We start from the raw sequence: 16124 nt of genomic DNA, 5'->3' as shown, positions 1-16124 counted from the left end.
TGCCAGGCCAATGTTCCCTGCTTTTGATAACTTTTCCCATCCTGGCAAGGCCACATTACGCCACCCATTTTTTGGGGGGTTTTTTGAGTCACGGTAGCTCAGCGGTTTACGAATCCGATTGAAAATTGGCTAGAAAAGACTCAAGACATTGATCTTACGCTATCCCTATTTTTGTCTATGAGCCGCGCCGTGCCCGCCAACAGCCTTCCATGGTCGGATACAATGTTTCTAAGTATACATATTTTCCCACAACTTTTTACTTTTGTTCCTGACATTTGGATTATTTCCTACTCTTTTGGCACAGTACTTTTTTAAACCTCTGCTGACGACGACAACCTAAAATGATGTAACCAGACGTTCGAGGGCATTGTAGTTTCGCCGAGCGGCACGACGGGGCGCTGGAGCGGTTAGACGGCCGGCGGGCGCCGAAGTGGAGAGAATCACTCGATTCCAACTCGGACTTTCCGCCAGCCAGTCATTCAAAATCGACGAGGAAACACCGCGACATTGCACAATTTAGTTATTTTATACTAACAGAAATTAACTTCTTTTTACACTTGTATGACAAAAAATTGGAGGTCTTTTTTGTGTTTGATTCCACTTGGCGGCGCTGTGTGTAACATCAACCATCAAGCTGCTGAAAGACCTGGGAATCCATGGACAGGCTCTGCGGCACACAGTCAGATCGCAGTCTCCCCAGGAGGCGTGGGTTCGAATCCCACCTCAGACAGAGTGTCACATGATGCTGTCTTGTGACCCGTCTTTATCAGCTGATGTTCCATGAGGGCGTGACTTACCTGTCACAAGAATGAAGGCAAGTCACGCCCCCCGCTGTCCGTTCACTCCGCCAAGATGCTGGTCCAGGTGGTAGAGAGGATGAAGGCTCCCTTGTCTCTGTTCATGGTTTTTATGCCTCGCTTGCAGATCTCAATGGCCTCTCTGATCCAGCGCTGTTGTTTGTTCTCTTCTGTGCGGATGACCCTGCCCTTCTCCCGGTCCATGATGTGGTTTTCCCTTTTGCAGTGGTCAGTGATTGCTGATTTGTAATGTTCATGTTGTGCTTGTTCTTTTACTGCTCTGATTTTTTCATTTTTTTGACTCCCTAAGTTTGCCCAAATGGAAGCTCCGGAGAAACCACCACCAGCTCTTTGGATTTCCCAGCGTTGATTTAGAGTAACCCTTCTGTACTCCCGATCGTCTCCGTCAATGATGAGGCCGACAATCGCAGAGACATCAGAGAACTTCTGCAGGTGACAGGTGGAGGAATTGTATTTGTAGTCTGAGGTGACGAGGGTGAACATAAACAATAGGGACCTCGCCGCGGTCGCTGCTCGGGCCCCAATAAAAGCCCCGCCCCCGTCATATAGTATTTCGGAAACAAAAAATTTTAGCCCCAGTGTTTGTCCCAGGTCTTAAGATGCTACAGACAGAACTTTAAGGTAATCAGATGAAGCCTTTAGGATCAGCAGCTGTGGGTGTTGGGATTTCTGTTCGATCATCAGGCATGTGGTCACACTCGATGAGTGTGGGAAGTGCCAAATATAATCAGTGATAATTTAATTGATACAAGTCTGCAAGCCTCGTAACACTTGCGGAAAAGTTTACCGATGAATTCACAAAAATTGTCATCCTTTTTCAGATGCTCCCAGAGGAACCGTTGCAATCGTGCTCATGAACCGTACCGTTTCGCCAAATTAATGACTTTCCAGGCTTCAGGATGCCTTTCTACACTATATAAAGGTGGAAATTTACATTGGAAACGTTTGGTTTAGCTGTTATAAAAGTTTGGAAATCCCCAGCCTAGAGCATTCTGATTTATTCCTAAATTGCGTGTGTTTGCTAACGGGCTTACCTTGGTGGTCGCACTTCTGCCTGTTCCTGTCATGTCATCAACCTGGGCGACAAGATATGACTACATAGAGCCACAAGAGTCAGGAATATTGAAAGATGAGATCAAGTCACACGTCTAGCGTGCACTTGAGGGAAAAGTAAGAAATTCTAAATTCCTCAATTTTGACCAACACTGATTGTTAAAGAGTGCTTCACAAAGTCATGGAAGGCCTGATGATCGAAATCTTAAAGAATGCTACCTTTCATTTCACAGGGCACACCGGACGGCGTACCAGCAGGTAAAAGTCTGAGTAATTAAATAAATACAAAAAGAATGGCTGGTTTCAATGGGCTCTGTCTGAGGCGGGATTGGTTTTCAGCCTCAGATAATGAATGAATCTAGTATTAAGTATTGTAAGATTTTACCCTTTCGTTACTTTGGCTGATTCTTATTTTTCCATTCAAGGATTTGCATGCAGGGCTTTTTTGTACGGGCGGTGCCAAGCGGCCCCTAAGTTTAACCGAATGGAAGCTCCGGAGCCGTGTTTTTAAACAGAGACGACGGTCCTCGGACAGGTGGTCGACACTGGAAGAAATGGAATCATCATTGTTGTATCTTTCAACGAGGGCCATGTGTGTGCTGTATGGAATTGTTTGTTTGTTAATCTCGCTATGTCAATGACATATATATATATATATATATATATATATATATATATATATATATATATGTATATATGTATATTTATATATATATGTATATCTTAAACTAAAACGAGAGAAATGTCTGTTTGGAGTTACAGAATTGACATCTATCCCTTGTTTCTGCAACTCCGAGATCCCGAAGGAGAGAAACAAAATTTCAGGTTTATTTCTGTCATGATCCGTTTCTGTCATGCCATGTTAATTGTGTTACATCACGTGGATGACGGCCACGGCGCACATAAAACAGCTGTCAATGTCATTTGTATTGGATTCTTGTCTTTTTGCTTGCACTGGTAATCAAAATTCAGTCCCTGAACCCAGCTTGACAAAATGGCCGACTTCTTGTAAAACCTAGCTCATTGCTCCAAGAGACTTTTTTGTAGGTCTTGGGCGCTGGCTTTGTTTTGGTAAAATGTAGACAAGAGAAGCTGAAAAGTTATTATTGAAAATTGAACAGTTCATTTAATTGCCATGTAAGAATAAATATGGCTCCCAGTATCGCCCTTTCTACAGCTAACAAAGAGTTCAAACCAGTCTCAAAAGGTGCCTTGCTTTGTTCTTGCTTGGTACTTTCAATGGGCTCTGTCTGAGGCGGGATTCTGCGGGACACCAGACCACCCCGTCCTCCTATATTTTATGAACACGAGTCGTGATCAGACCATCCAAGAAAAAAATGACGCATCTAAAGGCTTTATAAAAAACTGGGTTTCGGACTGCCCTTGAATAGGTCTTGTGTTATGGAAGTGTCATTAATACAAAAAAAAATGCCTCACATGATGGTGTCTTATGGCCCGTCTTTATCAGCTGATGTTCCATGAGGGCGTGACTTACTGATTTGATTATCCAGTATTTCCCTTATGAGAGAAAATGACCTTTATTGTCTTGAATGTATTTTTAGGCCCTAAATAAAAATAAAATTGCCACACGCATTTGCGAGTCGTCCACGGCGAGACTGTAGCAATGAATTCAAAAGGATGGGTCGACCGAAGGCAGCAAGGTCGTCTGGTGCGTTGCACGTCTGCTTCATAGTTTCGAAGTTCTGGTTTGAATCTCAGCTCTGGCCATCACTTGTATGCTTTCTCCCACGTTGGAAAAGGTTTGGCGCGAGCTGAAAATGCATTTACAGCACTACACAGACGATGTTTGGGATTCCATTTTAAATGCAACATTTTGCCTTTGAAACAGGACATGAGTCAATCGTCATGCTCTGTTGACACGTTTAACGGGCCGCATGTGGCCCCCGAGCCGTAATTTGCCCACACCTGTATTGTGGTTCCTTGTGCAGTTTTTCAATAACACAAAGGACCACTTTCCGTCCACTAGATGTCATCACTAGCACCAAAGCGTGCGTAATGCATGGCCGAACGCAGTGATTTGAATTTTGTTCCTTTTTGTTTTTTTGAGGCATACCTTCTTAGGTTTTGCTTCTTGCTTTTATCATACTCCTCGTTGATGGTGTGGATCTTCCTGCCCACCTGCAGACCTGCCATCTGGCCGGACAGATGGACAGAGATGATCTTTTTAATAATAGGTCATACCGTCCCACCATGCCTGCAGTCTGATCGTAAGAGTGTCACAAGAGGACTGCATTGAGTTCTTGTATTACCAATTTAATGCAAGTTTGAACAGGTTTTTAAATCAAAGAGTTATGTTAAAATGGTGTCAAAATCTTGCGTCCGTTCCATATTTCCATCTCGCGGCTCAGGCTCACTCTGAGAACGAGCGCTATAGAAAACGGTGCGCATTTATTTCGTTGGTCAGCCATCACGGTTGGGTGCGCACTAGATCGCTGTTAAACCATCTTCTAGGCAGAGCGGTCTAAGGCGTTGCGTTCAGGTCGCAGTCTCCCCAGGAGGCGTGGGTTCGAAACGATATGGGGTGCATCCATACATAGAAGACAAAAGTAGCCGTCTTAAGAACCTTCATCTTAATGGGCATGGTTAATTTTTATAACCGGGTTTTCATTCACGAAATAAAATTATCGTTCCGAGACATCTCCAATATTATGCCTCTTTGATGTCGAACAAAGCAAAGACAATCCATCCCTGCTCCCATATTTCTTGCTTGGTACTTTCAATGGGCTCTGTCTGAGGCTTATAGAGTGCATTTCGCAACAGGTGGAGCTGTCGGCGAGCTATGATTGGTTTCTTTGGTCTCACCGTGCCCCCCGCCTTCTCCAGGTGGAAGAGTGAAGTGTGGAGCAGGTAGATGATGGCATCATCCACACTGATGCCAGGCTGGTATGCAAACTGGAGTGGGTCCATTGAGGAGCTGACCAGGGGGCGCAGATGGACGAGGACCAGTCTCTCCAGGGTCTTCATCAGATGAGACGTCAGCGCCACTGGTCTGAAGTTGTTGAGCTCCTTCGGATGGGGTGTCTTTGGAACCGGAACCAGGCAGGATGTTTTCCACAGCTGGGGGACTCTGCCCAGCTTCAAGCTCAGGTTGAACATGTGCTGGACGATTCCACACAGCTGGTCTGCGCAGGATTTGAGGAGCTGGGAGCTGATCCCATCTGGGCCTGCCGCCTTCCTCGGAACCTTCAAGAGAAATTTTTGTGGAGGAGCCTGGGGATGGAGAGGGGCTCTGGTAGCTGGCTGGGCCCCAGGGGGATGGGGGCAAATTTACAAAAAGCGAGGTGAAACACTCAACCAGGGCTGCTTTTTTGAACATTTCTCGAGGGCCATGGCGAGCCATTTCAAAAAAGCTGCACAACTAACGTATAAAATATTGATAAATTTGCTCGGCCTGATGTGTGTGTAAAGTTTCACGAGTTGTCGTTCATATTTAGAACCTCATAATCAGCGTTGTTTTATTGCCGAACAGTGCAATGCCACTCCCACAACTTTTCATGAAAAAGGACAAATTTCGTATTATGACATCCTCATGGAACATCAGCTCAAGACACCATCATGCGACACTCTGAAGAAGGCGAGAGATAATTAAAGCAGAACAGACCCAAGTTGCTTGGTACTTTCAATGGGCTCTGTCTGAGGTGGGATTCGAACCCACGCCTCCTGGGGAGACGATTAAAACAAAGAGCAACGAGCGAGCGAACCAGGACTTGGAATCAGCTCTCAGGTGCGTCTGCCTCGGTCAAAACATAAACAGTGTACTTTTATTGTCCTCTATGACCGCTTCCTATCTAGCCGTGCAGTGTCAGAAGCATGACACGATGCGAGCATTACCAGGTGCCAGGATGGCGGAGCAGTCTAAGGCGTTGCGTTCAGGTCGCAGTCACATGGACACACGCATACAGACGAACCCCCTCGCATACCGTGTAAGCCAGCGTTGCCCATGTCAAGTATACGTGGTTCATAATTAGGAGCAAATTTGTTTACAAAATAATGCGTATTCCTTTAGCACAGTGAAAGGGACGACGTCAGCGTCGCTGACCTCTCGCTGTCAACTTGACCTCTCGTGCACCTCCGGGAGCTGTTTTGGCGGGCTCGGTGCGACACGCGGAGGTTGCACACATTTGAGGATACTTAAGCCCTGAAGACATCTACCAACTTATTTTTCATCGTACAGTCTTTATTTCAATAGTTCTAATATCTCGTGCCCAGTCGTCATCGTCCGAGGGAGAGTAATCGGAGCGACGACGACGACGTCGCCGAGAGCTTCCCGCTGGGTCCGGGGTTGGTCGGAACATTCTGTCAGGTTTCGGTCGCCGGTCGGCGAGGAGGAGGTGGACCCAGAGGTGCGAGGAAGCAGGGAAAAGGGTAAACTAAAGGGAATTTATTAAATTAATCAATGAGGACAAATAACATGGCGTGGACAAACAAACATGGCAGGGTGCCAATTGCGCAGCAGACCGGAAGAGAGTGCTGCTGACAGTATGCCTCGCTAAAAAGTTAGCGAGGTCGATGCGTCTTCTTTTAAATGGATGGACGGAGAAATTTAGTTTCGATCTGGCTGCAGCCAATTTAAAACCAGTGTGCATCATATGCTCCGAAACTGTTCTGAAGGTTTGCATGTTTATAGAATCATCCCTTTTAGTTGTTATTAAGAGGGGGATATTTTCTGAATGAATGTTATTTTGTTATGGCTTTATGATATACACAGTTATATGGTTAATAATTGTGCATCGTTTGACATTCTGCTGTATTGTTACTACTGTTTGCCTTTGATATTGGTGTGGCGCATTATTGGACAATCAAATTAATGACTGCCCAGGCTTCAGGATGTCTTTTTACACTATATAAAGGTGGAAATTCAGACATCTTCTTGGACTTTATCTCATCGCCAAGGAGGCAGGATATCCTACTCCTGCGCTCTACACAGATCCCTTCTCAGCGCTTCGCATTTCTGCCTGTATCTGCTTAACATGACATGGTTCAAAATCTAGGAACAAACTAGCGGCTTATAAAAACCTCAAACCGAGTGTTTTGCCATCAAAAGTGTTCTCCTTTTGGACCAAAGATCTCGCAAAAACAATCATGAACTGATGAATCTCAACGCAGGAAGATGGATGGAAGAGGCATACGTATATACACAGATCCCCATGTATATACACACTTACAGCCCCTCTCCAGGAACGGTTCTCGCGAGACTCGTTCGAACGAAACCGGCAATTTAAAAAGTCGTCCTTTACATTTCATAAAAGTTATTGAGTTATCTCAAGTTGTGATACTGAGTTGTACGGAAACAAAGCCAGCATTTTGTGTAAAAGAAATGTGCGCGGTAACTTTACGGTGAAAAGGTTTGCGGCAGAACAAAAATGGGGCCTCTACTAGTCGCCTTCCGTTCAGATAAACAATACATCACACTTTATAATTCTAATAATGCTAGTTTTATTTTTTTGCCAAACTGACCCAAGGTTTTATAATTTATTTTATTACCGCACCTGATTATAAGGCTCACTATTACGAAACTTTTGGCTGCTTAAGTGGGGGGAGCTGTCTTGGATTTGACTTTTGGCCAATGGCCAGAAGCAGGCTGGTTAACTGCGAGGATTCCGCTTTACGCTGTGATAAACAAACACTTTCTTTGCTGAGGATAAAGAATATATGTCTGAGTTTTGCGCTGGAAAGGTTTGGAAACCATATTGCATTGTGGCATGTGGCAGCCATGTTTGAAGCGACCAATGGAGAACATGCAGTAGGTTTTGTAATACATTTGGAAGGTGCTCCTCGACTGTTTCGGCCATGTCTCTGCCCATCAAATTGATGGGTGTATCCATTGCATGAACATATGAATGATAGGCCCCAAGAAGCGCAAGATGACACAGGGCCTCTAATATCTGAACTGTTGCCATTCACGCCAACTTTGTTTTCACTTGCATGCATGTTTGTGAAATGTTGGAGGACCCTTTTTTTTTTGCTTCACGGACAAGATTCAAGTAATGCGATATTTTGCCGTCGTGCCGCTCGGCCACTCTGAAGAAGGCGAGTCTCTAATAAGGTCATTAACTAACAAGGCTTTCGATGTTTCAATTTACCATAGATGTAAATGGTTTATTTGCTTTTGTGAAGAGATTCGTCACACTTGTGAGAGTTCAGAATGGTGATGGCTCTCGGAAAGAAAAGGTTTTTCAGTCTATTAGTAAACAGTGTGAGGGCAATTACTGCATCCAATTTTGTGACGTTTTGGCAAAAGGCGTGGCTATTACGGTGCTGAAAAGTAATGATATTATTCCCCCAGGGCTTCCAGGGTATATTTTATTTTGGTCGTGTCATGTTTATTCTTACGCTGAAAGAGACGCCCGGCCGGGGGGCATGCCGCGGCTCTTGCCGCGCGCGACGACAGGCCACGCTCACCGCCCGTCTTGAGTCTTTTCTAGCCAATTTTCAATCAGATTCGTAATAAAGTGAGATTCTGCTGAGCAACAAACCCCAAACACTTTAATAATTTCTACACAAAGTCCATTGTGGTGACCCGCCCCCTTTTTGTTTTTTTTTCTAAAATATGAAGAAGGTTTAAAAAAAAAAATCGGCGGGACGCTGGTCGGGCCCTTCTCGCGGATCATTTCAGCTGCGGCGCCCGTCGGGAGCCTGCGGCGGGGGTATCTCCCTCACCACTACGATGTAAAATAAGTCTCGGTTTTGAGCCCGCATGCATCTTCACACTTGACCTTAACGCTGTAAACATGCCGTGCACCGCCGCCGCTAATGATTGCTCAAGCGTGTCTTTGCTGATGTGCACATCTTACACCAACACAGCAGCTGGGCAAGCAGTGAGGTCCAGAAATGATCTGTATAACCCAGAGGGGGAGTTATTAAGCATTCGTTTACGGCGCCCGCGGGAGACGGCCTCCCGCGGGGTTACCCCGGCCCCGTCTGAGAGCCCTCGCTTTGTAATTGTAATTGAACTCAACTCAACCTTTTTTAGCTAGTGCTGTGGCTGTTAAAATGCCCTTTACAGAACTCCGGTCTCAAGAAATTACCTAATTGATTAGTTTTAAAGAGCTTCCTCCTTTTTGCTCGATCACTTGTTTTGGGAAATTGTGAGTTCAATAATTACACATTTTGCTGGCCTCCAGAAAGAGCCCCTCCCAGCCTGAACGTTAAAGCAACCCAGGACAAGCAAGGTGGAAAACCGGAACTAGGCCCGCCAAAATACCGCTGGAATGGGGACTTAGAAGAAATGAGGGGAAAATTCCCCCGGAGCTCCGTGCCTGAGGGCGGGCTGTGAGCCGCGCCGCGTCCGCCAACAGCCTTCCATGGTCGGACACCATTGTTCGCAAGTTGCCCGCTGGAATGGGCACATAGAAGAAATTTCGAGGATAAAATCCTCCAGAGCGCCAGGGCGGCCGTTATTGCAGTATGCGTCCGCCTGGCAGCTCTCCTCCGCGGGAACCATTGGGCAATTACTTTCACGGAGGTGGACATAGAAGAAATTTTGTTACTAAAAACGTGGTTCCTAAAAATGTGCCCCAGGTGTTTTGGAAAACCCGGGTAAACCTGGGAAGTAGGCAAATGACCCTCTGACTAGGGGGGATCAACGTTTGCCTACTGCAGCGCCCCTAATGCAATTCGGCGGAACTGCAACGCCCCTGGTCGCCTAAACGCTACCCCTGGTCGCCTAAACGCTACCCCTGGTCGCCTAAACCTCACCCCTGGTCGCCTAAACCTCACCCCTGGTCGCCTAAATTGTCAACCCCTGGTCACCTAAATTGTAAACCCCTGGTCGCCTAAAGGGGACTTAGAAGAAATGAGGCAAATTTCCCCGGAGCTCCGTGCCTGAGGGCGGGCTGTGAGCCGCGCCGCGTCCGCCAACAGCCTTCAGTGGTCGGATACAATGTTTGAAAGGTCCCCGCTGGAAAGGGGACTTAGAAGAAATGAGGCAAATTCCCCCGGAGCTCCGTGCCTGAGTGCGGGCTGTGAGCCGCGCCGCGCCCGCCAACAGCCTTCAGTGGTCGGATACAATGTTTGAAAGTTCCCCGCTGGAAAGGGGACTTAGAAGAAATGAGGCAAATTTCCCCGGAGCTCCGTGCCTGAGGGCGGGCTGTGAGCCGCGCCGCGCCCGCCAACAGCCTTCAGTGGTCGGATACAATGTTTGAAAGTTCCCCGCTGGAAAGGGGGAGCCCCAATACATTCTTTTAAATATAGAAGGGACTGAAATCATGTGAAAATTGAGTCTTTTTCGCGGGATTCGAACCCACGCCTCCTGGGGAGACTGGCATGAACGTGTTGGGCAGAAGGAAGGAAAAATGAAGCCACCACAAAATCTTCAGGAAAAAGAAGAATCATAGTCCACAGTCATTTAATCATACAGTTTCTCCAAAATTGTCCTACTAGTGAGCAGAACTGTCACTCAACAGTGACTAATAAGTGACACTTTTAGTCTGGGAAAAGAAAATGGAAATCATTTATTTTACCGTTATAAAATTGTTGGCGCTGTACACTTTTTCTAAGTGTTGCAATATCTCATGAAGGAAATACTGGACAATCAAATTAATGACTTTCCAGGCTTCAGGATGCCTTTCTACACTATATAAAGGTGGAAATATTCCCTCGTTCTTTCACTGGCTGAAAGCAGACTTTATTCTTGCTTACAGACACTTTTGCTTGTTGTGTTTTTCCGCCAGAAAACTGCTCGCCTGTCATGCGCCGATGACAATATATTCACAAAAGCTGCACTGTAGTACAATAACTGTGTCTTACTAGTTGCCCAATTGTGCTACTAGTTCACTGGATCGTTTTTACTAGTGAGAATATACTAGCCTTGTTGCATAATACTGCCAGCTACTTATATTGAAAGATAGTGAAGAGTGAGGTTTACTGTCTTCTTAACATATTTCATTAAAGGCATCCTGAAGCCTGGAAAGTCATTAATTTGATTGTCCAGTATTTCCTTCATGAGATATTGCAACACTTAGAAAAAGTGCACCATTTGTCTTAATATAAACCTTACAAATGGAGGTCCAAGTAGTCATTATTCTTCCTTGTCTTTGTTCTTGCTTGGTACTTTCAATGGGCTCTGTCTGAGGTGGGATTCGAACCCACGCCTCCTGGGGAGACTGCGACCTGTCCATCTGTGCCGTCTTCCTGCCTGGTGGCCTTTTCACCAGCGAGCGTCTGTCTGCTCTGGGACGGAGGAAGGGGGGTGGGGGGGGGTCACTAAACCATACCTGTCTGCGCTTGCCAGACTCCACCCCCATGTCCTCCTTCGAAAGTGTCACTCATACACACAAACAGTACTACCGCGCACACACACACACCCCTACTGTGTACATAAATATAATAAAAAACAGTTGGTGGCGCTACCACTGCGATCAAAAATAAGTTGGCAGCCGTCTTCAGGGCCTGAATATCCTCAAATGTGAGTCATTAATTTGATTGTCCAGTATTTCCCTTATGAGATAATGCCTCACATCCATTGACTGAACGAACACTGGAATTCGAGTGGCATTCCCATCCGCCGTCTCCCGCGGGCGCCGCCCGGTCCCCGCGCCCGGCTCCCCGCTCAGCTCCGGTTCCAATGCAAGAAACACAGACCGCCGGACGCGAGGGCCGTCTCGTCTTGTTTTGTCATGTTACAGCTTTAACAACTTACGCGTGTGTATGTATATATATATATATATACGCGTGTGTGTGTGTGCGTATATATATATGGGAACTGGCTATAAGATTTCCAACCTGAGCCATATTCCAAACAAACACGCACAAAAAAACCCGACTAGGACAAGTTCCCAGCGCAAAGGATGTCTTTTTACACTATCTAAAGGTGGAAATTTACATTGGAAACGTTTACAAGCCCCGTGAGATGCAACAACATTTGGGTGAGGAGATTTCCAAAAACAAAGACAGTACACAGTGCGATTCACAGATAGCAATGGAATTTGTCATGTAGGAGAGGATGGTCTCGAAATAGGTCGAACATGACAAAACCTGATCCAATCAGAACCAACAAAACCACAACATGGCATTTAAAGTAAAAATTTTTTCAAGTGCCGTAAATGCTCCAACGACATGCCCAGGGTGCATTTCTATAGCTCACATTTTACTTTACGTTCAATTTCTAATAATTAAGATTGGTTATTTGTTGGAAACCAATCAATGAAAGTCAAAAAAGATCTAGCGAACTTCTATGGAGAGCAGCCGTCGCAGCTTGGGCCCTAATAACAATTTCTAGAAAAACAATAGGGACCTCGCAGCGGTCACTGCTCGGGCCCTAATAATAATAATAATAAAAATAATAATAATTTCCACAAAAACAATGGGGACCTCGTAGCGGTCGCTGCTCGGGCCCTAATAATAATTTCTACATAAACAATAGGGACCTCGCCGCGGTCGCTGCTCGGGCCCCAATAATAATTTCTACACAAAGTCCATTGTGGTGACCCGCCCCTTTTAAGTAAATTCAAAATGGCCGACTTCCTGTAAAACCTAGCTCATTGCTCCAAGAGACTTTTTTGTAGGTCTTGGTCTTATACATACGGTGAACCCTCGCTACTTCGCGGTTCACCTTTCGCGGGTTCAGTGCTTCGCGGGTATAAAAAATATTCGGGGGCATTGTAGTTTCGCCGAGCGGCACGACGGGCGCTGGAGCGTTTTTTTTTTTTTTTTTTTTTACAAGAAAAATGTAAAGAAGAAATAATTTCCATTTGAAAAGAACAGTAAAAACAAATCACTGCAACAGTGTCCGTTTATTAGCTTTGGTAGGTAATAATTATTGACTGTTTACATTTACAACTTCTTTGATACTGGAATGCATACTTTATTGTGCATCTTTAGTGTAATCTTTGTGATTTTCAAAGTGACTCTGTGGTGGCATGTGAAATAATCACTAAATATTGTTGGAAGCCAATATATATATATATATATATATATATACGGGGGATGTGAAGGAGTTTAAAGGCCAAACAAACGAATCATTTAGAGATAACAGTACATAATGAGCCTCCTGTTAATTGTCATGTCAAATGGTGATACCACAAGAGAATGGCATCTTGCAAAGGTAAGAAGCCAGATCTCACCCAGTCACTGTATTGAAGAGAAAAGCAATGGGAGATGAGTGCGTGCACTGGTATCGATGATACTAGCCCAGTATCGACTTGGTATCGGAAAAGCTTGTCTTCATTTATCTAACAAAACGCTTTTACCCATGTGTTTACTCCTGAGTGCATATTATTATTAATAGGAACGTTCCACAGTTATGGAATTCAACACATCTCCTCTAGATGCAACAGGGCCGTAATAATTTCTACACAAAGTCCATTGTGGTGAAAAAGACACCGCAAATTATATTTGCTCTTGTTGCTGCCGCTCCTTTTTCATAATTTGCCGGAACAATTAAATGCTCCTCCATTTTTTCCCCCCAACAAAATGATGATAGCCACTTTCATTTGGTTTAGCTGTTATAAAAGTTTGGTTTTTTAGTGCTGTAAAAACTGGAAAGCCGACATTGCAGGCATATAAAACCTGGTTTAAAAAGAAAATGTTTATTTTTGAATGTAACAATTATTGCAACTATCAGGGGGGGCAAGCGTACAGCCCGCAGGTCAAGACTTGCAATAAGAGGCTCAATCTGACGTGTCGCTGCAGCATCACACGAGCGCACAGAGACAAACGTGGACGATACCTGATCTCTTGTTACTTTCTCATCCACGGGATCCTGAAACGTATATCGATGTTGTGCCTCAGTTGGTGCCAATATGAGCAATAATCAAATATTACTCCCTTCCTTACTCACAACTGAATTGTCTACTTAAAAATATTCAACATTTTACATGTATAAAAACTAACTATAAAGCTATAATTACAACGAAAATGTCCACACGGGGACCTCCCATCAGAAGAATGCCTCTTTTGCTACTCTGAAAATGGATTGAACAGTAATTTGACCGGGGAAAATTTGAAATTGGGAATTGCTGTGATATCAAATAAACACGTTTGACCCACAAGCTCTCCGTTTGGAACTTGGGCCGGAGCCGGATTCGAACCCTGCACCTCCGCATTGTGCGGAGAAAATATTATTACTTTTATTATTATTATTATTATTATTATTAGGGCCTGAGCAAGGCGCGACGTTTGTGTGTCTTTGTTTGTCTAGTTGAGCGTGTTTGTGAATTTGGTTGCGGCACATTATTATGACATTTGACATGTAGCTAAAGAAGTTTAAAAGTTTTTGTGAGTTTTGATATCTCTTTAATGCTCCATCCGGCTACTTGTTATCTCCCCCCAAAAAAAAACGAGTCTCGCAACATGGCTGACACGCTCATCAGCTCAACTGTCACATTCTTGCATTTGCCACTTGTGTGTGTGTGTGTGTGTGTGTGTGTGTGTTATACCTCCATGATTCCATGACACACATAAAAAAAGCACTCGTTTGAAGACACATTTTCATTCAATAGCTTTTGACAACAAGAGAATGCGCTGTTTCTTCTGCTATCTACCGTATTACAATCTACAATGCATGATTGAAGTCACAGAATCGGTTTGTTTTTGTTTTTGTTTTTCACATGCCGCAGTCTGATCGATCGCTCTTGTTCGCCTTTATGAAGTTATGATCAAATCTCTTCTCCATTTTTATCTCATAATCACATTTGTATCTCTGATTTATAGGCTGTATTTTCAAGAAATGACAACTTATCATTTTTAAATATTTCTTTTAATATTTTGACTATCACTAATTGAAAAACTTCTGATAATATATTTTTTTACTTTGACTTTATTTTCATAAAATGAAAACAATTTTCATCGTATTCATATTTTTACTTTTTCATGTTTCTACTTGATTCAAATTTTTTTTTTTAACTTTTCGAATGTTTCATTTCACTTACTTGCAAGTTGAATTAACCAAACACGTGCGCATCAGAAGCTAGGTTAGCCAAACAAACCCGGAAGTACATACGCGAACCTCATACGAGAGGAAAGGAATTTCCGTCCTCCTGAATTGCAATAGAAAGGTGCGATAGCAAGGTAATCCAATGGTTTGGCTTTTACTTATTCACGGGAAAATTCAAAGTTTGCTTAAACATGCACAGCGTTGCCCCCGCCCCCCCCTCCAAGAACTCACGCATTTCATCATCATTATGTTGTCACTGTGTTGTATTGCGATAATCATCGGTGTTAAATTTTAACACTGCTGACGTACTGCATGGTGCCCTTTTAACGAATCCGATTGAAAATTGGCTCCTGGGGAGACTGCGACCTGACAGAGCTGGTGACCGAATTACGCCGTGTCCTCATTTCGTAGTAAATCTCGACAGGTGAGAGTTTCCGGCTGATCCTGTGGTCAGGGCTGCCGACAGTTAACCGAGGTTGGGACGGCTATGAGTCTTGCACAATGAAGAAGCTCAAGGTGAGATCACCATTCTCATAAGGGAAATATTGGGCAGTCATTAATTGCGTATCATCAGCATAACAATGAAAACTAATGTGATATTTCCGTATAATATCACCAAGCGGTAGCATCTAGTACCAATCCCTGCGGAACTCCATGTGTGATCGCGGTGACCTATGTGTCGCAAAAAAAAAAAAAAAAATCAGGAGGGTCCCCGGGAGTGCTGGAGCCTATCCCAGCTGTCTTCGGGCAGTCGACAGGGTACACCCTGAACTGGTTGCCAGTCAATCGCAGGGCACACAGAGACAAGCAACCATCCGCTCTCACACTCAGACCTTGGACCAGTGACCAATCAACCTATCATGGATGTTTTTGGAAAGTGGGAGGAAACCGGCGAATCTTGCGCCGCAGCAGAGCAAGCAAGGAGGCGCTAAGCGCGCTAATCTGAAATGAGAGCATATTGACCTTTCAGATACATGCAACTCTGAGACGGTTGCCAAAGTACTTACCCCCTGCCAAAATCCTGCGACCTGAACAGCGTATGTTTATGTATGACTCAAAGATGCAGTCAGAGCCATAAAGAAAAGGATTGTGGGAAACAAGAACTTTAAGGAGGTCATGCTGGCACTCACTGTGAGTGTATCAACACACCTCGGCCGAAACTTTATCATGTCAAAGTGAAATGGTATCGACGGCATATATTCTATTGTAACTATTACTGTGGCTTAAGAGGGGACGCATTGTTCACTGAGCCCCACACGTCCACCCTAATTCCCAAGCCGTGGAATTGGACTTCTTGCAGCTATTTATTACCAACAAGCTACTCCTGCACATCAATGATGCGGATGGCACAGCAGTTG

The 16124-nt window shown here is 44.6% G+C and overlaps 1 long non-coding RNA gene across 1 annotated transcript in view; it reads left to right on the top strand.

The window, feature by feature from the left end:
- The first annotated feature begins 923 nt into the window (after positions 1–923).
- Positions 924–16124, top strand: part of LOC148316152 (uncharacterized) — a 109821-nt gene continuing 94620 nt past the window's right edge. The window contains exon 1 of the long non-coding RNA XR_015840268.1: positions 924–1025. This is a non-coding gene — a long non-coding RNA (uncharacterized LOC148316152). The remainder of the gene's footprint in view (positions 1026–16124) is intronic.

The sequence above is a fragment of the Idiotropiscis lumnitzeri genome, chromosome 22 (genome assembly GCF_059441095.1).
Source record: "Idiotropiscis lumnitzeri isolate Australia: NSW breed Sydney's pygmy pipehorse chromosome 22, RoL_Ilum_1.0, whole genome shotgun sequence".
Classification (NCBI taxonomy): domain Eukaryota; kingdom Metazoa; phylum Chordata; class Actinopteri; order Syngnathiformes; family Syngnathidae; genus Idiotropiscis; species Idiotropiscis lumnitzeri.
This window is presented reverse-complemented; position numbering and strand designations above follow the sequence as displayed.